Source organism: Pleurodeles waltl, chromosome 3_1 (assembly GCF_031143425.1).
Source record: "Pleurodeles waltl isolate 20211129_DDA chromosome 3_1, aPleWal1.hap1.20221129, whole genome shotgun sequence".
Classification (NCBI taxonomy): Eukaryota; Metazoa; Chordata; class Amphibia; order Caudata; family Salamandridae; genus Pleurodeles; species Pleurodeles waltl.
Genome location: NC_090440.1, coordinates 1,752,936,719 through 1,752,956,439, shown reverse-complemented (window position 1 = coordinate 1,752,956,439; position 19,721 = coordinate 1,752,936,719). Strand labels below are relative to the sequence as shown.

The window sequence follows — 19,721 nt, the reverse complement described above, 5'->3', positions numbered from 1 at the left end:
TAATGTAATTTAGTCCTTTTTTCCCCAAAGATTTTTTTAATGTAATCTTCTTGTGTCAGCACGTATTTCTACTGTGCTTGTCTTTTTACTTTGCAAACTTTGCTGATGTATAGTCAACTAAAATTTATTCGAGAATAAAACTACGGAAAACCCCCAGCCAGCCAATCACAAGAAAGTTCTCTGTGACAAATCATGAGCTTGCTTTTGAGACCAGGGAAAACATGGTTTACAGGCACACTGCAGGAACTAATTCTCAGTTTTGTTTCTGCAGCATGGATGGGATTGGAACATGGTGTCTGGTTTATGTAGCTGTACTGGTGTTTCCCGGTAAATCTTGGTAAGAAAGGCGACAATCTACATATTACTGCATGAGTATATCAATTTTCATCTGTTTTCAACAGCTCAGGTTTTCTGTATGTTTGTAAATGAGAATAGTGGTAGAGCAATTCGTACGTACTGTGACAAAAAATACTTTACTGAAATACAACGGTGTTATCAATTTGGAAGCATGAGATCTTCTTAGCCATAGTAATATGAAAAAAGGGTATGGAAAATAATGTTTTAACATACTACTATCTGCTTGTATGTGCGTTTGGCTTTATGATCCCCTACTTCATCAACTAGAAAACATGAAATCTTCATGCAGTACTCCCAAGATTTAATTCCGACCACAGGGGCTTTGAGAATGGAACTTGTGTCGACACCTGTTCAAGAATAACTACATGTGGGGCGAGCAACAAATTAAGAGGTAGAGGCGAGACAAGGGCCTTGCTCGGCTCTTAGAGCCACATGCACGAGCCGAGCCATGAAAATGTTTGCTATGTGTGTGTGCTGTGACGTACATTGCATTTTATTTGTATAATTGCTACAGCAGAGCAGACGTCCAGTATGCACGGTGCTGTGCATACTGAGGAGTGAGGACATTGAGGAGTCCGCGTGATTAATCAGTGGCATGTCTGTCTTGCACCCATGTACTTATGCTGTACAGTGGTACGCTCATCTCATAGAACCGTTCTGCGCTCGCTGCTGAACTTTACTGTTACATGCCCCAGCTTTAATCAGGTAGCAGTGTTCCTGCTTAGATATCCTATAAATATATGTACATATGGATCAGGAGATCATTTGAGTGAATGGCTACGTGTATAGCTCCATGTGAGAGATGAATGTGCAACAAGGATGTGCCCAGAGGCTGTACAAATAACAAGACTTAAGTGCTTGGATGGTAAATAACAAAGCGCGCCACACATGATGGTGCTGTACAAAACACCTTCAAACGTTCATCCAGTGCACATTCTATGCGCTCTGGTTCTGGAGTGAGTGTAAACATGAATAAAAGTCACCAACATTGATAAGGCCTTGAGTGAACCAATTGAGTCACAAGCTTGATAGTGTTTATGTCTTAGCTTCACATAGGGAAAGTAAATATCCGATTCATGCTGAGGTAGAAGCATTTTTAAGGCATTTTTTTCTTGTCTTTCCTCCAACCCTACCACAAAAATACTTAATATACTTCTTAACTGAAGTCCTTCTCCTATTCGACCAAAGTTGTTGTGCCAGTGCATGCAAAAAGCACATCCACATATTGTGGAACAGCAAAATGATGGTAAAGAGGTGAAACCTATTATATTTCTGGGCACTGAGTTACTCTTTTTTCGTATTACTTTCAGTGGAGCAAGCTTTCTGTTTCTGGAATTGTAATGCTTCGCACAGTATACCTATGCTTACAGAGTGGGCTGGAGCCTAGCATTAGCTGCCCTTGAATAATTCCGCCAATAAAAGACAGTCACTCAGTTGCTGGCTCTAAGAGTTGATCAATTAGAATTCAGTACAATATCTGAGAGATGTAATCTGGTTGGTCAGCAGTGAAGTGAAAGCCAAACAATCACAGTTGGCCACTCTTACCATCCCTCGACTTACAGAGTCCCTGGTGCTGCTGAAGTATGGATGTCACATGGATGTTTTTTAGGGTTGAGCCCATGAGTGCTTGCACTAGCACATGTGTCTTGCTTGCAAGACTCTGTTATGTACAGTAAAGGGATTGGGGCACACATGTTGCTCACCATTTGTTGGTTTGCGTGGCACTCTTCTTTAAAGTCTCGGAATTCGTCGAGGCAGGCCTGAAATCATTTCCATTCCTCTGTGTGGAGTAGGGACCAAGCACTGATTGATTAAACCTGATTAGTGCCCGCTCACTGCTCCCGACATGATCAAGGTACTATTTTGTTCTTTTTAACTTCTGGTGCCCTGTAAACAATAGGCTTGAGACTGGCAAAAATGTGCCCAGTAGGACAAACAAAACTGCAAAGTTTTATTAATTAAAGCTAACTTTAAAAGCTATCATGTATTTTGTCAAGTCGTCTTTTCTCACTTTCCACTCATGTTTTTAATTTTGTTTTCTGCTTGTGGGCGCTCTTCTCAAAAGATGACAATTAACTTGTTTGAAATATTGCAATGTGATGTTGTTTCTTTATTATGTATAATTTATGAAATTATGTTTTAACCCATAATCGTGCAGTACACCCCAACCCATCCCATTCCAATCCCCCTCACTGCAATTCACCACAGTCCACCTCACTTTACCCCACATCAATCCACCCCACTCCAATCCAAACCACTCACCTCAATCCGATCCACTCCAATCCACCCCACTTAAATACTCACAGTTCACCCCAGTTTAATCTGCCCCACTCCAGTTTGCCCCATTCTGATAAAAAAACAATCTGCACCACTCCAAAACAATCTGCCCCATTCCAATCCAATTCAACATGGGCAAATCCAAAACAATTTGTCCCACTCTGATCTAAACCAATCTTCTCCACTCCAATCTGCCCCACTGCAATCTACTGCACTCCAATCCACTCCAATCTGCCCCACTGCAATCCAAAACAATCTGCCCCACTCAAGTCCACCTCACTCCAATGTTCCTCACTTTAATCCAAAACAATCTGCCCCACTCCAATCCCACCCCACTCCCATCTGTCCCCACTTCAATCCAAAACAATCTGTCCCACTCAAATCCGTCTCACTCCAATATGCCACACTCCGATCTAAAACAATCTGCCCTACTCCAATCCACCCCACTCTAATCCAAAACAATACACCCCACTGCAATCCAATCCATATCACCCCAATTCAATACACCCCACTCATCCCAATTCATCGCTCTCCAGTCCACCTCACTCCCATCCAATCCACCCCATCCACTCCAATCTGCCCCACTCCAATCCAAACCAATCTCTCCCAATCCAATCTGCCCCACTCCAATCCAAAACAACCTTTCCCTCTCCAATCTGCCCCATTCCAATCCAAAACAATCTGCCCCACTCTGATCCAAAACAATCTGCCCCACTCCAATCTGTCCCATTTTAATTAAAACAACCTGCCCCACTCCAATCCCAAACAACCCACTCCAGTCCAAAACAATCTACCCCACTCCAATCTAATCCACTTCACTTTGCCCCAATCAAATCCACCCCACTCCATCCCAATTTACCCCACTTCAAGCCACCACAATCCACCACATTACAATCCAGTCACCCTATACCAATCCACCCCACACCAATCCAATGCACCCCAATCCAGCCCAGTTCAATATACCTCACCCCAATCCAAGACACCTCACCCCAATCCAATCCACCCCACCCCACCCCATTGCACTCCAGTCCAATTCACCACACTCCAGTCTGATCCACCCCCTCCGATCCACCTCACTCCAATCTAACCCACCCCATCCACTCCAATACAATCTACCTCAATCAGGTCCACTGCTCCCAAATCCACCTCACTCCAATCCAATCTACCTCACTCCAATACAATCCACTTTAATCCACCCCACTCCAGTCCAATCAACCCCACCCAAAACCACCTTAACCTACTGCACTTTAAACCAGTACACTACTCTCTAATCGATCCACTCCACACCAGTCCAGTCCACCCCACACCAATCCAATCAATCCACTCCACTCCAGTCCAATCCACCCCACTTCAATCAAATCCACCACAACCCCCTCAACTCCAGTACATCCCACCCAACCAAATCCACCCCACCCCTATCTACTCTAATCAGATTCACCACACCCAATCCAATCCACCCCACCCCAATCAACCACACTCAACCCAATCCACCTCACGCTAAACCATCCCACTCAATCCAATCCACCTCGCTCAATCAATACAACTGACTCCAATCCACTCCACCTCACACCTATCCACCCCAATCCATTCCACCTCATGCTTTTCCAGTCCACCCCACTCCAGTCCAATTCACCACATGCCAATCCACCTCACCTAATGCAATCCACAAACCCCAATCCACCCCACACTAACCCAACCCCCAATTCAAACCAACCTCTCCAGTCCACCCCGCCCTTATCCACCCATCCCATTTTAATCCAATCCACCCCACTCTACCCCAGTCCACCCCTCCCATCCCAGTTCTGTCCACCGGTTTCCAATCCAATCCACCCAGCCTACCCTACTCCACTCCACCCTACTTCAATCCACACCACTCCAATCCACCCCACTGCAATCCACCCCATTCCAATCCAAACCACCCCATCCCAGTTCAGTCCACGCCACTCCAATCCAATCCATCCACCTCGCAACACTCCAATTTAACCCACCTCAATGCAATCCACCCACTCCAATCCACCCCAATCGAAACTACTCCAATCCAATCCAGCACACCCCACTCCAATCCAATCCACCCCACCCCACTCCAATCCACCCCTCCCCGCTCCACTCCAACCCACCCACTACAATCCACTGCACTCTACTCCAATTCACCCACTATATCCCAATCCAATCCACCCCATTGCACTCCAATCCACCACACTCCAGTCCAATGTACCCCACTGCAGTCTGATCCACACCACTCCGATCCACCTCACTCCAATCTAACCCACCCACCCACTCCAATACAATCCACCCCAATCAAGTCCACTGCTCCCCAGTCCACTTCACTCCAATCCAATCCACCTCACTCAAATACAATCCACTTTAATCCACCCCACTCCAGTCCAATCAACCCCACCCAAAACCACCTTAATCTACTGCACTTCATACCGGTGCACTCCTCCCTAATCAATCCACTCCACAACAGTCCAGTCCACCCCATACCAGTCTAATCCAATCCACCCCATTCCAGTCCAATCCACCCCTCCCCAGTCCAATTCAACACAATCCACTCAACTCCAGTTCACCCCACCCCACCAACTCCAATCCATCCCAACCCAAACCAATCCACACCACCCGCCCAATCAAATACACCCCACCCCTATCCACTCCAATCAAATTCGCCACACTCAATTCAATCCACCACACCCCAATCAACCACACTCAACCCAATCCACCCCACCATAATCCATCCAATCAATCCAATCCACCTCGCTAATCAATCCACCTGACTCCAATCCACTCCACCCCACACCGATACACCCCAATCCATTCCACCTCACGCCACTCCAGTCCACCCCACACCAGTCCAATTCACCACATGCCAATCCACCCCATCTCAATGCAATTCTCCAACTCCAATCCACCCCACGCAAATCCAACCCCCAATTCAAATCAGCCTCTACAGTCCACCCCACCCGTATCCACCCACCCCATTTCAATCCAATCCACCCCACTCTTCCCCAATCCACCCCTCCCACCCCAGTTCTGTCTACCAGTTTCCAATCCAATTCACCCAGCCTACCCTACTCCAATCCACACCAATTCAATTCACACCACTCAAATCCACCCCACTACAATCCACCTCATTCCAATCCAAACCACCCCATCCCAGTTCAGTCCACGCCACTCCAGTCCAATACATCCACCTCGCAGCACTCCAATTTAGCCCATCTCACTGCAATCCACCCCACTCCAATCCACTCCAATCCACCCCAGTCGAAACTACTCCAATCCAATCCAACACACCCCACTCCAATCCAATCCACCCCACTCCACTCCTATCCACTCACTCCAATTCACCACACTCTACTCCAATTCACCAACTCTATGCCAATCCAATCCACCCCATCTTCATCCCGGTTCAGTCCACCCCACAAGAATCAATCCAGTCTGCCACACTCCAATCCATCCACCCCACCCCTCTCCAATCCAAACCACCCCACTCCAATTCAATCCATCCCACTTCAATTGTCTAATCCACCCATTCCAGTCTAATCTAATCCACCCCACTCCAATCTAGTCCGCCCCAATCCAATCCACCCTTCCCCAGCCTTATCACTCCAATCCAATCCACCCTCTCAAATCCACCCCAATCCCATCCACCCCACTCCACTCCACCCCACACCAGTCCATCCCACTGTACCCCAATCCATTCCACTCCACCCCACTCTACTCCAATCCACCCCACTACCTCACTTCACTCCAACCCACTCCACCCTATTCCACCCCAATCTACGACACTCTCTGCCATTGAACTCGACTCCCCTCTATTCAACTCTACGACACTCTACTCCTCCTACGTCACTCTACAGCATTCCAACAAATAGACTGTACGACACTCTAGTCCCCCACTCCAGTCTGGCACTCCACACCATTAACTTTTAGCCGTGCTGAACAGCAGCCACACTGGTGTACAGTATGGCAAAACACATTGCTAAATCCAATAGCTCTTGTATAGGTGAGACCTTCTGGCTTTGCCAATGCTTGTTGATAGCAAGCAATTATATTGATTCAAGGAGTCCTTCTCCTAAAGAGATTAAAGTCATAATAGATATGTACTAGTGCAATTGTTTTAAATTGGCATTATGTGGGTTCAACTTCCTGACTGGATTTAGTGAGCATGGATAATGAGAGTAATAAAAACTGTGGGACTAATGTCAATGAGGCAGAGAAGTGATTTTTAAGAAAAACCTCTGCGAATGTCTTGATACAGCAGCGCCAAATTGAGTTGAAAAAAATCTGTTTTGTCCTGTTTTAAAAATGTAGCCATGGATACAGGAGACTCAGTGGCACCCGTAACAACAAGCTCCTTGGCACAGAGCGGGTAAGAAATGAATGCAGAATAAGCAAATGTAATGCTTGATCATTTTCAAGAGCACAGTAATTTCGGTGGCGATTCAATTACACAGGAGGAAATGGAATTACATTTCTTTTGGCATGATTTGGATACAAATGTGCTTGGTGTTCACAGACAAAAAAATCAGTAATGTTAATGATATATGTTTGGACGACTTCTAAAATAATGATCATAATTATGATCTGGTTGATAACCCTAATGTGACTAAAATGGTAAAAGCAGATAAGACTCAAATGATTATTCTGGATGTGGAAGGCAATCCAGTGTTTGACCCTGGGTTTCTATTGCACCCAACTTCAGCTAAATGGTCCTAGCCTCCTTTTCTGGATAATTATGTTAAAACTAGAATTAGGAGCACTATGGACAGGACCAGGGGAGTATCCAGAAAATAAAAAAAAACTCCCCACTTAGGCCCAAGCTCTTATAGCACCAAGCAAGCAAATCATTGAGCCTGAACCTCCCTAAAAGAGCTCCCTTGTCTCTTACATCCAAGAACAAATATATTAATCCTTTGACTCACAGATATCCATCCTTTCACATTTACAGTCTCTCATCCATCTTTCAACCTTTAACCATTCCAACCATCCCTCAATTGGTCATTCCATCCATTCATCTATCCATCCATCATCTATCTTGCTACAAGCATCTCACAAATAATCCGATGGGCGACTTGACAGAATACATTAATAACAGACTATGGGGGTGGCACGAATCAGGTCGACTTTCTGATCATGAATACAAATACCTTATTGTGAAAAATCCGAGATATCCTTGTATATATATTCTTCCGAAAATACATAAAGGGGGTGACTTCCCCCCGGGAGACCTATCATATCTGGTATTGACTCTCCCACTGAGAAGTTATATGAATATGTGGATTTCTTTTTACAAAAGTTTGTCTGTAATTTACCTTCATTTATACAGGATAGTAAAAATATCCTCAATAAATTTGAGGATTTTTCTTGGTCAGATGATCTTCTATTTGTCACTATGGATGTGAATAGTCTTTATACATGTATCCAAAAAACTTTTGATATAATAGCAGTCACTTCCTACCTTAACCCCCGGACTGCTAATCACTACGCACATAACCAGATGCTTTTAGAAATGATTGACATCATCTTGTCCAAAAATTACTTCCTGCACAACACTGAGTGGTTCCAACAAATACAAGGGACCGCGATGGGTTCAAATTTTGCCCCATCGTATGCATGTCTGTTTATCGGCTGGTTTGAGAAAATACATGCTTGGGGGAAGCATGCCTCCCCCTGGACTGAATTTATTGTATTCTGGGGGAGGTATATAGATGATATCATTTTAATATGGAATGGGACCATTGAACAACTCACCTTATACCATGCCTTTCTCAACGACAACCCTTATAATGTAAAACTCAGTTTACACTATAGTAAGGACACCATTGACTTTTTGGATATTAGATTTTTCATTGAACACAACCGTATACAAAGTGTACTATATAGGAAATCCACATCTTGTAACAGCATTCTCCATGCGACCAGTGCACACCCACTATCTGTGATCAACAACATCCCTTTTGGTGAGATGACACGTGTGAGACGCAATTGCAGCACTAACAACAAATTCCTTGCACAGATTAAACATGTCAAACAGAAATTCATTAAGAGAGGTTATAGTAATAAGACTCTCCTCAAAGCGGAACAACGAATCATGAGAACACCAAGAAAGGATACTCTGACTTCAGAACCCCTCAAGGATAACAAAAACCGTACAGAACATTTGTCATTTGTGACTCGATACACAGTTCATAGCCAGGATATTTACAAAATTCTAAAACGCCACTGGCATTTGTTGATTGACCTGCTGGGACTCAAAGGGCACCTTCCAAAAACACCTAAGATTACCTACCGCAGAGGGAGAATACTTAGGGATCAACTCTGCCCTAGTTATGTCTCTGTACCCAACACAACTATGTGGCTCTCTACAAAACCTTTTGTTTTTTTTACATGTCGTGAATGCAACGTCTGTGCCTTTGGTCTGGACAAATCCAAAGATTTTTGCTATAATAATACTGGGATATATATCATCAGACATTTTATTAACTGTAATACTAGATTTGTCATCTATGTTTTAGGGTGTGCATGTAATAAAATCTACATGAGAAGTACCATACGACCTCTCCAACATAGAATACAGGAGCATATACGTGCCATCAAGAACAATGATAGTAGGTACCCACTTGCATCACCTATGGCACTGGCTCATCCCCATGATACACTGATTTGGTTTCAAGGGATAGACCATATTCAAACACATCCAAGAGGAGGCAATAGGGAACTACAATTACGTAAAAGAGAGGCAGCTTGGATCTGCCGCCTATGAGCAGTGAAATTGGGCTACAATACAGATCATGAACTTCAATATTTCTTATAACTCAGTGTTACTATTCTAAAATATGATGTTACATGTGAACCCTGATGTGTATCTATAGAATGACAATCATCCAATATCTGTGGTGTGAGTTTATATAACCCAATATTGCTTTTATTGTACGATATGCTATCATCATCATAAATCAATGTATGGATTTTGAGACCTTAATCTATGTTTTATCAATATTCACCCTTCTGTGGTCAAAATTTACTTTGCTTATTGTAGCATTACATTATAGATCACATGATCAGTCTGGATTAATTGATGACAAACAGTTGATTTACGTGTCCATTTATCTTGTAAATAGACCTTCAACATTGACTATTTCTTACTCTGTATTATTGCCAGTTTTTATCATGTTTTCTCGTAGAACTTGGAAATAGTATTCATTTTTTACTCATTTGGCCAAATAATTTGTTGAACACATATTAATGTGGTCATTATGTATTCTTTTTTCTGTCACCCTCCCTCCTCTTTTCTCACACTTTTTTCACTTTTGTGACTTTATTTCAAAACGTTTGGCATCCAGTCTGTCTCTTTTGTATATAGACGTTCTCAAGGCACTTTCAAGATGGCCACCGTTTTTAGTCCATCTTTTATCTTTGTGGAAGTTGGGAAATTGTTACTTCCAAGATGGCTGCCATATGCAGTCCATCGTTTATGTTTACTCACGTTTCCCGGGTCTTTTCTGACTTCCGGGTTTCGGCGTTTACTTAATACACTAAGGGCCTGATTACAACTTTGGAGGAGGGTGTTAATCCGTCCCAAATGTGACGGATATCCTACCCACCATATTACGAGTTCCATAGGATATAATGGACTCGTAATACGGTGGGTGGTATATCCGTCACATTTGGGACGGATTAACACCCTCCTCCAAAGTTGTAATCAGGCCCTTAATCTCTTGCGGGGACCACGCCTCTACATATTGAGACGGGCGGAATACGGCCAGGCCCGTTCTCTTTGGGATTAATTTTTGGACTACAGTTCCGCCTTGGACCGTACGGGCATTACATGGCCATCACTTTCTTGGTAAGATATTTTCAACGATCGCTTCCTTTGTGAGCGTGGCACCAGCTTTTTCTTCTATTGTTGGAATTAATTATTGACTTCTTTCCAAGATGGTGTTTCTCGGTTTTATACGGTGTAACTTATTCAATAGCCACCGAGGGGTACTTTATGAAATTGCCTTTTCATTACTATTTATAGGTATATATATTATAACTCTCTGTTCTTAAATTCCGGTTCAACCTAATTTCAATTATGACTTTCTCTTTTTCTTTTATATTTTCTGCATCTTTTTAATTATTCAAACACACATGTTCATTACTTGTTTGGTAGCTAGTGTCCTCGGGTTCTACTATCTCTATATCTCAGTTATTTATTCTTTGTCCTCCAATTAGGCTCAGTACACATTTCTGTGTATCTGAACATTACAAATTTTTGACTGACTGGATACCATTTGGGTATGTTTGTTTCCTTTACATCACCTGTTTACACTGCTCTTTGGTCTCAAATTGAAGTTTTCACACTGGGTAAAAGTTCTTTTTCCTGAGTTCCCTATATCACTTGTGCACTTTTACTCTATGATTGATTTGCTTTTTCGCATCCTGTTTCTAGATTTCTTTTCCTTGCTGGTTCCCTTTATCACACTGGAACCTTCACGTGCTAAGAAGAATACATTATTTACTCACTTTTCATTGTGACACAGACGTGTTCATGTACTTTTTATGTTCTGTAAAACAATTTTGTTTCGTTTGTCACATGTATATAAAAAACATTTTTTGTTTTTTGTTAGTATGTTCTGTATTTCATGTTATCAAACTATTCCTTTTATTGTTTCATGTTACCTTACGGCCCCAAAGAAGCCCTATGTTGAAGGGCGAAACGCGTTGGCTGTCTTTCTTATGCACTTCATGTCGCAACAAGTCTTCTGTGCCCATAAAAGTCTCTGGATTTGGAAAGAAATCAATAGAAGTCTTGTGTCATCACTAGCATAGGAGTATTGGACTCTTTCTGTATACTTTGTCTTGATAAGTGCTTTTGGAGTGGTGCACCCCCTTTATATTTTGTACCTTTGGGCATCTCTATTGCCCCTTAGGCTCCTTTTTGCAGCAGGGGCCTCGTTGGAGCTGCACACTACAGATATCAGAATGAATTACTCTTTCTTCTTTCTACTGTGGATAACAGGGCACTCATAGGGATTGGTGCGTTGTTTTTGAGCCTGCTGCATCCTTGCTGTCCATCCATCATCTATGTTTGCCCCTATCAATACATCCATCCACCTGTACAGCCATCATTTTACTTACCCGTCCATCCATAAAGCATTTTATTCATCAATTGATCATTTTGCCGATCTATTCAGCCATCTATCATCCATCCATTGTCATCCATCCTCTCAGGTTTCCATTTACTATGCCATCCATCCATCCTCTTGAATGTCACATTGGTACTAAACTTTTTGGCATCCATAGTGGCAGCAAAAGAGTTGTGTAGGACAATCAATGGTTGTAGATGGGCGGTATCGACAGTACATAAAAATATTGATGAGAAACCAATGGGAGAACACCCATTGATCTGTAAGTTGTTGAGAGGTGTCAGGTACATGAACCCTCCTAAACCTATGTACTCCAGCATATGGATTGTTACTTCGGTGTTACAATTATTCCAGTCATGGGTTGATAAGAAACAGTTATAATTTAAGTTATTATCAGCTAAATTGGTAACATTGCTATGTTTGGTATCCTTTGTGGGGGGCTCAGGTGTAAGTGCATGTATATTTCTTCATTGTGTTTTTCTCTAGGTGGGGGTAAATTTGACATCACAAAATGTACTAAGAATGCTTCTGTGCATGTGGAATTCCCAGCCTTCCCTTCATATCCTAAATTATGTGTGATGTTGCGCCTCAGACAGTATGTCCCTGTAACCAAAAACCTAAGAACTTCTGCGACCACAGTAATTAATAGCATTAAGTAAGCCATTCACACTAGTAACTTCAGGTACACAAAGTAAGTGGGTTAAAGGAGTGATGGCCATGGTGGGATCTGATACAGGTCAATTTGAGGCACACTCAGCCAGGGAGGCTGCGCCTTCTCTGGCCTTCTAGCTGGTGGTAGGTTAAAGGTCATCTTGAAGGCACCAGACTGGTCTGGAGTTTCAACATGTAGAACTTTCAATTGGAAACCTGTTGAGCATGCTGCATTGGGAGTTGTGGTTATGTTATGAACGTGCATAATATGAGCCTCTCACCTCGTAATAAAATTGCAGATTCTGTTAGCCAGTTGTGAAGGAGAAGCTTGATTTTTTTAAAGACAAGGAAGGCAAGCATTATCCCACCTCTAAAAATGTACCTACACTAGGGACTTTTGAAAATGGATGTTTTTGATTATTTGTTGTACCTGTCGTGACCAATGAAGCACTGAGCTGAGACAGCAGGATCTTGTGGCATGAAGATGCTTGCTCACTGGAAAAGGGGCTGAGGCTTCATTTGCAAAATCGCCAAGGACAGGGGGAACGATGAGGCTGCTTCTTTGTTTCCTGCTGTTGTTTTTATTGTTTCATTTTACACACGGACTGAGAAAACAAATTTTGCTCATCAAGGATACTGCCCTATTTGTAAGTGACGTTGTATGTTTTCTTTGATGTTCCCTCTAGCTAGGTGAGTAGGATCATAGGAATTGTAGTTGCAGCTACCAAGGCCTGTTGTTATCTCCTCCAAGGGATCTTCAGGCTCCATGTAGCCCCAGTCCCCAGCACTCTTCTCTGTGAAGCACAGCCCTCAACGTGCTTCGCCTGCGACATGGGACCTCTCTTCATGTGTGCTGCGTGGGCCTCTCTGCAGCTCCTGGGCTCCTTGCCTGTAGGTCTTCTGTGGGGGCTGCCTTTCCTTCTCCAGACTCTCTGCCCTGCTGAGGGTCACCTGGGACTCCCCTCCATGGGTTAAGTCCCCCTGGACCTTGCTGGTACCCGGCAGCTCCACTTTTGTCCTACTGCGACATTTGCCTTTGCCAAGGCTTGCTGGTTGGTTTTCCACACCACAGACTGACTGCAATTCTTCATCCCGCATGGGACGTCGACTGCATCACCTAGGAACGCTTCATCTGCTCCAGTGCTGCACTGCTGACCGTCTTCATCTCCTGGCCGAGCAACTCCTGCATCCACAGATGGGTGGGTAGTGGCCCCTGCCACGACCGGACACTCCTACGTAAACTGGACTTGGTCCCCTTCTTTTCCAAGTCTTCCTCTTCCAGGATCCACCTCTAGCTTCTTGCAGTCTTGCCTGCGTTTTGCAATATCCTTCTCTGAAGTCCTTTTGGTGGGTTGGGGAAAAACCAGTAACTTACCTCTTTTCTCCTGGTCACTGGAGGGCACTCTGGTACTTACCTTTGGGGTGTCCTAGTTCCTGCAGCTCCCCTCTACAGATTCCACTTCCTTGCGTGGGGACCCAGCTTTCGCATTCCACTTTTTTAGTATATGGTCTGGTCCCCCCTAGGCCTTCAGCATTGCCTATTGCTTTTCACTATTTTCTATTGCTTTTTATGCCAACTTCTGATTGCTACTGTACATATGATAGTGTGCTACTACATCCTATTGGGAGTATTGCCTATCTAGTGTTTTCGTGTTTGTGTTACTGTAATAAGGAACCTTTATTTTCATAACACGTGTTTCTTTCATGTGTGTAAGTGCTGTGTGACTTCAGTGGTATTGCATGAGCTTTGCATGTCTCCTAGGTAAGTCTTGGCTGCTCATCCGCAGCTACCTCTAGAGAGCCCTGGCTTCTAGACACTGCCTACACCTCACTAATAAGGGGATACCTGGACCTGGTATAAGGTGATAATACCATAGGTACTCACCACATACCAGGCCAGCTTCCTACATCAGAGAGCTCCTTTTTTGTCCCCTGAAATTTATAAATTAAAACTGAATATAGAACAGTGAGCAATGAACTTATCAAAGAGCTGCATGCAAAAATCAAGGTATAGATTAGAGCGTTATGATTTCCCCCCACTTTTTCATTAACTTAACCCCTTCGCTGCCAGGCCTTTTCCCCCTCCTGTGCCGGGCCTTTTTTTGCCTATTTGGGGCAGTTCGCGCTTAGGCCCTCATAACTTTTTGTCCACATAAGCTAACCAAGCCAAATTTGCGTCCTTTTTTTCCAGCATCCTAGGGATTCTAGAGGTACCCAGACTTTGTGGGTTCCCTTGAAGGAGGCCAAGAAATTGGCCAAAATACAGTGAAAATTTCGTTTTTTTCAAAAAAATTGGAAAAAGTGGCTGCAGAAGAAGGCTTGTGGTTTTTCCCCTGAAAATGGCATCAACAAAGGGTTTGCGGTGCTAAACTCAGCAGCTTCCCAGCTTTCAGGAACAGGCAGACTTGAATCAGAAAACCCAATTTTTCAACACAATTTTGGCATTTTACTGGGGCATACCCCATTTGTGCAATTTTTTGTGCTTTCAGCCTCCTTCCAGTCAGTGACAGGAATGGTCATGAAACCAATGCTGGATCCCAGAAAGCTAAACATTTCTGAAAAGTAGACAAAATTCTGAATTCAGCAAGGGGTCATTTGTGTAGATCCTACAAGGGTTTCCTACAGAAAATAACAGCTGAAAAAGAAAAATATTGAAATTGAGGTGAAAAAACCATCAATTTTTCTCTACGTTTTACTCTGTAACTTTTCCCTGCAATGTCAGATTATCGAAAGCAATATACCGTTACGTCTGCTGGACTCCTCTGGTTGCGGGGATATATAGGGCTTGTAGGTTCATCAAGAACCCGAGGAACCCAGAGCCAATAAATGAGCTGCACCCTGCAGTGCGTTTTCATTCTATACCGGGTATACAGCAATTCATTTGCTGAAATATAAGGAGTAAAAAATTGCTATCAAGAAAACCTTTGCATTTCCAAAAAGGGCACAAGATAAGGTGTTGAGGAGCAGTGGTTATTTGCACATCTCTGAATTCCGGGGTGACCATAGTAGCACGTGAATTACAGGGAATTTCTCAAATAGATGTCTTTTTTACACACACTCCTATATTTGGAAGGAAAAAATGTAGAGAAAGACAAGGGGCAATAGTACTTGTTTTGCTAATCTATGTTCCCCCAAGTCTCCCGATAAAAATGGTACCTCACTTGTGTGGGTAGGCCTAGCACCCGCGACAGGATATGCCCCAAAACACAACATGGACACATCACAGAAAACAGAGCTGTTTTTAGCAAAGTGACTACCTGTAGATTTTGGCCTCTAGCTCAGCCGCCACCTAGGGAAACCTACCAAACCTGTGCATTTCTGAAAACTAGAGACCTAGGGCAATCCAAGGAGGGGTGACTTGTGTGGCTCGGACCAGGTTCTGTTACCCAGAATCCTTTGCAAACCTCAAAATTTGGCTAAAAAAACACATGTTCCTCACATTTCTGTGGCAGAAAGTTATGGAATCTGAGAGGAGCCACAAATTTCCTTCCACCCAGCGTTCCCCCACGTCTCCCGATAAAAATGATACCTCACTTGTGTGGGTAGGCCTAGCACCCGCGACAGGATATGCCCCAAAACACAACGTGGACACATCACAGAAAACAGAGCTGTTTTTAGCAAAGTGACTACCTGTAGGTTTTGGCCTCTAGCTCAGCCGCCACCTAGGGAAACCTACCAAACCTGTGCATTTCTGAAAACTAGAGACCTAGGGGAATCCAAGGAGGGGTGACTTGTGTGGCTCGGACCAGGTTCTGTTACCCAGAATCCTTTGCAAACCTCAAAATTTGGCTAAAAAAACACATGTTCCTCACATTTCTGTGGCAGAAAGTTCTGGAATCTGAGAGGAGCCACAAATTTCCTTCCACCCAGCGTTCCCCCACGTCTCCCGATAAAAATGATACCTCACTTGTGTGGGTAGGCCTAGCGCCCGCGACAGGATATACCCCAAAACACAACGTGGACATATCACAGAAAACAGAGCTGTTTTTAGCAAAGTGACTACCTGTAGATTTTGGCCTCTAGCTCAGCCGCCACCTAGGGAAACCTACCAAACCTGTGCATTTCTGAAAACTAGAGACCTAGGGGAATCCAAGGAGGGGTGACTTGCGGGGCTCGGACCAGGTTCTGTTACCCAGAATCCTTTGCAAACCTCAAAATTTGGCTAAAAAAACACATGTTCCTCACATTTCTGTGGCAGAAAGTTCTGGAATCTGAGAGGAGCCACAAATTTCCTTCCACCCAGCGTTCCCCCACGTCTCCCGATAAAAATGATACCTCACTTGTGTGGGTAGGCCTAGCGCCCGCGACAGGATATGCCCCAAAAGACAACGTGGACATATCACAGAAAACAGAGCTGTTTTTAGCAAAGTGACTACCTGTAGATTTTGGCCTCTAGCTCAGCCGCCACCTAGGGAAACCTACCAAACCTGTGTATTTCTGAAAACTAGAGACCTAGGGGAATCCAAGGAGGGGTGACTTGCGGGGCTCGGACCAGGTTCTGTTACCCAGAATCCTTTGCAAACCTCAAAATTTGGCTAAAAAAACACATGTTCCTCACATTTCTGTGGCAGAAAGTTCTGGAATCTGAGAGGAGCCACAAATTTCCTTCCACCCAGCGTTCCCCCACGTCTCCCGATAAAAATGATACCTCACTTGTGTGGGTAGGCCTAGCGCCCGCGACAGGATATACCCCAAAACACAACGTGGACATATCACAGAAAACAGAGCTGTTTTTAGCAAAGTGACTACCTGTAGATTTTGGCCTCTAGCTCAGCCGCCACCTAGGGAAACCTACCAAACCTGTGCATTTCTGAAAACTAGAGACCTAGGGGAATCCAAGGAGGGGTGACTTGCGGGGCTCGGACCAGGTTCTGTTACCCAGAATCCTTTGCAAACCTCAAAATTTTGCTAAAAAAACACATGTTCCTCACATTTCTGTGGCAGAAAGTTCTGGAATCTGAGAGGAGCCACAAATTTCCTTCCACCCAGCGTTCCCCCACGTCTCCCGATAAAAATGATACCTCACTTGTGTGGGTAGGCCTAGCGCCCGCGACAGGATATGCCCCAAAACACAACGTGGACATATCACAGAAAACAGAGCTGTTTTTAGCAAAGTGACTACCTGTAGATTTTGGCCTCTAGCTCAGCCGCCACCTAGGGAAACCTACCAAACCTGTACATTTCTGAAAACTAGAGACCTAGGGGAATCCAAGGAGGGGTGACTTGCGGGGCTCGGACCAGGTTCTGTTACCCAGAATCCTTTGCAAACCTCAAAATTTGGCTAAAAAAACACATGTTCCTCACATTTCTGTGGCAGAAAGTTCTGGAATCTGAGAGGAGCCACAAATTTCCTTCCACCCAGCGTTCCCCCATGTCTCCCGATAAAAATGATACCTCACTTGTGTGGGTAGGCCTAGCGCCTGCGACAGGATATGCCCCAAAACACAACGTGGACATATCACAGAAAACAGAGCTGTTTTTAGCAAAGTGACTACCTGTAGATTTTGGCCTCTAGCTCAGCCGCCACCTAGGGAAACCTACCAAACCTGTGCATTTCTGAAAACTAGAGACCTAGGGGAATCCAAGGAGGGGTGACTTGCGGGGCTCGGACCAGGTTCTGTTACCCAGAATCCTTTGCAAATCTCAAAATTTGGCTAAAAAAACACATGTTCCTCACATTTCTGTGGCAGAAAGTTCTGGAATCTGAGAGGAGCCACAAATTTCCTTCCACCCAGCGTTCCCCCACGTCTCCCGATAAAAATGATACCTCACTTGTGTGGGTAGGCCTAGCGCCCGCGACAGGATATGCCCCAAAACACAACGTGGACATATCACAGAAAACAGAGCTGTTTTTAGCAAAGTGACTACCTGTAGATTTTGGCCTCTAGCTCAGCCGCCACCTAGGGAAACCTACCAAACCTGTGCATTTCTGAAAACTAGAGACCTAGGGGAATCCAAGGAGGGGTGACTTGCGGGGCTCGGACCAGGTTCTGTTACCCAGAATCCTTTGCAAATCTCAAAATTTGGCTAAAAAAACACATGTTCCTCACATTTCTGTGGCAGAAAGTTCTGGAATCTGAGAGGAGCCACAAATTTCCTTCCACCCAGCGTTCCCCCACGTCTCCCGATAAAAATGATACCTCACTTGTGTGGGTAGGCCTAGCGCCCGCGACAGGATATGCCCCAAAACACAACGTGGACATATCACAGAAAACAGAGCTGTTTTTAGCAAAGTGACTACCTGGAGATTTTGGCCTCTAGCTCAGCCGCCACCTAGGGAAACCTACCAAACCTGTACATTTCTGAAAACTAGAGACCTAGGGGAATCCAAGGAGGGGTGACTTGTGTGGCTCGGACCAGGTTCTGTTACCCAGAATCCTTTGCAAACCTCAAAATTTGGCTAAAAAAACACATGTCCCTCACATTTCTGTGGCAGAAAGTTCTGGAATCTGAGAGGAGCTACAAATTTCCTTCCACCCAGCGTTCCCCCAAGTCTCCCGATAAAAATGATACCTCACTTGCGTGGGTAGGCCTAGCGCCGGCGACAGGAAACACCCCAAAGCGCAACGTGGACACATCCTAAATTTTGGAAAAAAACAGAGGTGTTTTTTGCGAAGTGCCTACCTGTAGATTTTGGCCTCTAGCTCAGCCGGCACCTAGGGAAACCTACCAAACCTGTGCATTTCTGAAAACTAGAGACCTAGGGGAATCCAAGGAGGGGTGACTTGCGGGGCTCGGACCAGGTTCTGTTACCCAGAATCCTTTGCAAACCTCAAAATTTGGCTAAAAATACACATGTTACTCACATTTCTGTGGCAGAAAGTTCTGGAATCTGAGAGGAGCCACAAATTTCCTTCTACCCAGCGTTCCCCCAAGTCTCCCGATAAAAATGATACCTCACTTGTGTGGGTAGGACTAGCGCCCACGAAAGGAAAGGGCCCAAAACACAACGTGGACACATCACATTTTTTTATAAAAAGCAGTGCCTACCTGTGGATTTTGGCCTGTAGCTCAGCCGACACCTGAGGAAACCTAGCAAACCAGTGCATTTTTAAAAACTAGAAACCCAGGGGAATCCAAGATGGGGTGACTTGCGGGGCTCTGACCAGGTTATGTTACCCAGAATCCTTTGCAAACATCAAAATTTGGCCCAAAAAACACTTTTTCCTTTCATTTCGGTGACAGAAAGTTCTGGAATCTGAGAGGAGCCACAAATTTCCTTCCACCCAGCGTTCCCCTAAGTCTCTCGATAAAAATGGTACATCACTTCTGTGGGTAGGCCTAGCGCCCACAAAAGGAAATGGCCCA

General features: G+C 44.4%; 1 long non-coding RNA gene across 1 annotated transcript in view; it reads left to right on the top strand.

The window, feature by feature from the left end:
• Nucleotides 1–220: 220 nt before the first annotated feature.
• Nucleotides 221–19,721, top strand: part of LOC138283422 (uncharacterized) — a 251,393-nt gene continuing 231,892 nt past the window's right edge. Inside the window, exons 1-2 of the long non-coding RNA XR_011201250.1 lie at nt 221–337; nt 6,943–7,000. This is a non-coding gene — a long non-coding RNA (uncharacterized lncRNA). The remainder of the gene's footprint in view (nt 338–6,942; nt 7,001–19,721) is intronic.